Below are 5,418 nucleotides of genomic sequence, written 5' to 3' on the forward strand. Positions count from 1 at the left end.
TCATAGCCCCGTGAAGAAGCTCTACAGTTATGCCTGTCAAAGGGAACCACCATTCAACCCCAAATATCTTAGATTAGTTTGCCTTAATTATATATTTTGAATTTTTAATAAAAAAAACACATAGAACTTTTTGCATCTATGGAGCCTAATGGTCACGTTATTCATTTTTTTCCTACCAAAGGTTTTTTTGGAACCACTAACTTTGCTAACTTGATACAGTGTTTTCCCAATTTAAAAATAAGGTATTGCACCCAAGAAAACTACTTGTGAGAAAACAACAACAAGAAGTTCCACAGCATAAGGCTAGGGAAATTTGTCACTTATTTTCCATTTAGGTATGTACTCAAAAATTTATTTAATTAGTACAAATATAACAGTATAGTATATTTTTGACTAGAAGCCAATATGGTCTTATTTATTTTGTTATTCAAAGTATGTTTCAAATAGGACCATTTAGAACCGTTTCAGTCACTCTTGTGATCTTCTGACATTATCTCCCTAACACTGTGCTTATGTGTACGTGGGCGTCTTTACCATCTGCAACTACAAGATGACCCGGGCTCATCTTATATATTTCCTGCCACAACTCAAAATTAAATATTTCTTCCTAGTACCACAAACACTTTTAAGACAGTATGTTAGTCAGCTTTACATCACCATGACGAAAATACCTGACAAGAACAACTGAGAGGAGGAAAATCTATTTTAACTCACAGTTTCAGAGATTTTCAGTCCACAGTTGGCTGACCCTGTTGCTCTGGGCCCAAGATGAGGTGGAGCGTTATGGCAGAAGGACAAGACAGAGAAAAACCGTTCACCTCATGGTGACTGGGAAGCAGAGAGAGAAAAAGGAGAGGGTCCTAGGGAAGATGCGCCCCTCCAGGGCATTCCCACAGTGGCCCAACTCTTCCAGCCATGGTCCAAGTACCTGTTACATGCCCCACCTACCTAAAGTTACCACCCGGTCAGTCCATTCAAAGTAGGATGGACCAATTAGGTCACAGCTCTCATAATCCAACCTTTTCATCTCTGAACATTTCTGAATTAACACAAGGGCTTTTTTTTTTTTTTTTTTGGCTGGGGATGGGGCCTCAAATCCAAACCATGGCAGACAGGTATCACTTCAAGCTGAGAAGCTGATGTACCTTTTCTACTCTCTAGTTCTAAAAATCTAGAAAACTTTATAAATTTCATCCTTGATTTATTTTCACGAAAAAAAAAATCACCACCTACACTTTTCATTTGCTGCATTTAAGAGAGGAGACAATCCAGTTATCATCTACTCAGAAAAGCCCTTCCCCGCTCCAGGACTTCACTGAGGCACGCCTGTCTTCTTTATAGAAACCCGCCGTCCTCAGCATGCCATCTGTTGGGTGATGTCTTGAGATCATTTTCTCAAACCTGCCTCCACATTCACTTCAACTGCTTTATTTTATCGCCTCATCATGCCTTTCAACTACCCATTTCCTTGAGATTTTTCTTTTCTTTCATAGTCACCGTCTTGCTATTCAATAGAAGCCAGAAATGCCAACAGCTTCTTTTTCTATTTTCCTGTGCTATAATCGAGCTTTCTGTACACTCTATTGGACTCTAAAGTACCTATGAGAAAGAGGCATCCTGAAAAGAAATACTCTTTATGATTTCCTGTGTTCTTTTCTTCAGCTGGCTTACACAGAGAAATCTTTTCTGACTTCTATATTTGCTTGAGCTTTTTCAGAGATATTTCTTTATATGATGTACTTTGACCTTCAACTTTTTAAAGCCACAGTGTACATGTGTGGGGTTTTTTGTTTTGTTTTCTAAGTAATGACTGAGGGATTTTTCTGTGACAACCCTTGGGTCTCATAAAAACCCAGTCAACTGTAATTACCAGGATTGTCAACATTCTACCAAAGTCAATCTGTTGGGAGTTTGTATGAATTTTAATAAAAATCGGAGTCAAATTCATCTAGAGAATATTGAATAACACTCTTAGTATAATTCATTAACCCTCTCCATTTTCCAAATATAACTTCAATTTCTCCTCTCCTACATCTTTATAGATTTGCTTCACATTACCCCTTTTAATTTGCCACCCCCGCCCCCGAAGGATTACCTTTGTTTATACACTTAATTGGAGTCTGGCAGGCAGCAACTTGCTTGATTTGGTGATTTTTCCATTTGATGATTCTACATATTTGTACAGACTTAAGTATAATTAAATGCAATGTTTTTCTAATAGTCTTGAGGTTAGGTTAAGAATCTGTCCCACAGAATCTGATATTCTAATAAAAGGATACTTGGGAGCCACCTATATGCATTCCATTAAATATTAAGGTAAAAAGACTATTTTTAATTTTAATTTGTTATATATGTCAACAGAATGCATTACAATTCATATTACACATATAAAGCACAATTTTTCATATTTCCGGTTGTACACAAAAGTAGACTCACACCATTCTTATCTTCATATATGTACTTAGGGTAATGATGACCATCTGATTCCATCATCTTTCCTACTCACATGCACCCTCTCTTCCCCTCCCTCCCATTTCCCCTCAGTCCTATCTAGAGTTCATTTAATCCTCCCATCCCTACCCCCCACAGCATATTATGGATCAGCATCCTTAAATCAACAAAATCATTCAGCATTTGGTTTTGGGGGACTGGCTAATTTCACTTACATTATATTCTCCATCTCCATCCACTTACCTGCAAATGCCATGATTTTATTCTTTTTTAATGCTGAAATAATATTCCATTGTGTATATAAACCACATTTTCTTTATTCATTCATCTACTGAAGGACATCTAGGTTGGTTCCACAGTTTAGCTATTGTGAATGGTGCTGATATAAACATTGATGTGGCTGTGTCCCTGTAGGATGCTGTTGTGTTTTTTGTTGTTGTTGTTTTGTTTTTTAAGAGAGAGGAGAGAGAGAGAGAGAGAGAGAGAGAGAGAGAGAGAGAGAGAGAGAGAGAGAATTTTTAATATTTATTTTTTATTTTTCGGCAGACACAACATCTTTGTTTGTATGTGGTGCTGAGGATCGAACCCGGGTTGCACGCATGCCAGGCGAGCGCGCTACCGCTTGAGCCACATCCCCAGCCCAAGGATGCTATTTTTAAGTCCCTTGGCTATAGACTGAGGAGACGGATAGCTGGGTCAAATGGTGGTTCCATTCGCAGTTTTCCAAGGACCCTCCATTCTGCTTTCCAGATTGACTGCACCAATTTGCAGTTCCACCAGCAATGCATGAGTGTGCCTTTACCCCCACATCCTCTCCAACAATTTTGTTGTTTGTATTCTTAATAGCTGCCATTCTGACTGGAGTGAGATGAAATCTTAGAATGGTTTTGATTTGAATTTCTCTAATTGCTAGTGATGATGAATATTTTTTCATGTATTTGTTGATTGATTGTACATGATCTTCTGAGAAGTGTCTCTTCAGGTCCTTAGCCCATTTATTGATTGGGTTATTTGTTTTTTTGGTGTTTAGCTTTTTGAGTTCTTTATATACTCTAGTGATTAGTGCTCTATCTAATGTGTGAGGGGTAAAGATTTGCTCCCAAGATGTAGGCTCTCTATTCACTTCACACATTATTTCTTTTGTTGAGAAGAAGCTTTTTAGTTTGAGTCTATCCCATTTATTGATTCTTGATTTTAAGTCTTGCGCTATAGGAGTCTTATTAGGGAAGTTGGGGCCTAATCCCACATGATGGAGATTAGTGCCTACTTTTTCTTTTATTAGATTCAGGGTCTCTGTTTGTATTCCTAAGTCCTTGATCCACTTTGAGTTGAGTTTTGTGCATGGGGGAGAGATAGGGGTTTAATTTCATTGTGTGGCATATGGATTTCCAGTTTTCCCAGCACCATGTGTTGAAGAGGCTATCTTTTCTCCAATGCATGTTCTTGGCACCTTTGTCTAATAAAAGATAACTGTAGTTTTGTGGGTTAGTCTCTGTGTCCTCTAATCTGTATCATTCATCTACCAGTCTGTTTTTGTGCCAATACCATGAAGTTTTGTTACTATTGCTCTGTAGTATAGTTTAAAGTCTGGTATAGTGATGCCACCTGCTTCACTCTTCCTGTAAGGATTGCTTTAGCTATTCTGGGTCTCTTGCTTTTCCAGATGAATTTTATGATTGATTTTTCTATTTCTATGAGGAATGTCATTGGAATTTTGATCAGAATTGCATTAAATCTGTATTGTGCTTTTGGAAGTATGGTCATTTTGATAATATTAATTCTGCCTATCCAAGAGCAAGGTAGATATTTCCAACTTCTAAGGTCTTCTTTAATTTATTTCTTTAGGGTTCTGTAATTTTCATTATATAGATCTTTCACCTCATTCATTAAGTTGATTCCTAAGTATTTTTTTTAGGCTATTGAGAATGGGGTAGTTTTCCTCATTTCCATTTTTGAGGATTTGTTACTGATATACAGAAATGGCTTTGATTTATGGGTGCTGATTTTATTTCCTGCTACTTTGCTGAATTCATTTACTAGTTATAGGAGTTTTCTGGTGAAACTTTTAGGGCCTTCCAGATATAAAAACATATCATCAGCAAATAGTGCCATTCTGAGCTCTTCTTTTCCTATGTGTTTCCCTTTAATTCCTTTCATCTGTCTAATTGCTCTGGCCCGTGTTTCAAGAACTATGTTAAATAGAAGTGGTCTTGTTCCACTTTTTAGAGGGAATGCCTTCAATTTTTCTGCATTTAGAATGATCTTGGCCTGCGGCTTAGCATAGATAGTCTTTATGATGATGAGGTATGTTCCTGTTAAACCTAGTTTTTCTAGTGTTTTGAACACAAAGGGGTGCTGTATTTTGTCAAATGCTTTTTCTGCATCTATTGAGATGATCATATGATTCTTATCTTTAAGTCTATTGATGTGATAAATTAAATTTATTTATTTCCATATGTTGAACTAATCTTGCATCCCTGGGATGAATTCCACTTGATCATGGTGCACGATCTTTTTAAATTTGTTTTTGTATTCAAATTGCCAGAATTTTATTGAAAATTTTGGCATCTATGTTAATTAGAGATATTGGTCTGAACTTTTCTTTTTTTGATGTGTCTTTGCCTGGTTTTGGAATCAGAGTGATATTGGCCTCATAGAATGAGTTTGGAAGTGCTGCCTCTTTTTCTATTTCCTGAAATAAATTGTATAATATTGGTATTAATTCTTCTTTAAAGATCTTGTAGAACTTGGCTGTGTATCCATCTGGTCCTGGGCTTTTCTTGATTGGTAGACTTTTGATCGTGTCTTCTATTTTGTCTCTTGAATTGATCTGTTTAAATTGTGTATATCATCCTGATTCAGTTTGGGCAAATTATATGACTCTAGAAATTTGTCAATGCCTTTGATGTTTTCTATTTTATTGGAGTACAGGTTCTCAAAATAATTTCTAATTATCTTCTGTATTTC

The sequence above is a fragment of the Ictidomys tridecemlineatus genome, chromosome 4, assembly GCF_052094955.1.
Source record: "Ictidomys tridecemlineatus isolate mIctTri1 chromosome 4, mIctTri1.hap1, whole genome shotgun sequence".
Classification (NCBI taxonomy): Eukaryota; Metazoa; Chordata; class Mammalia; order Rodentia; family Sciuridae; genus Ictidomys; species Ictidomys tridecemlineatus.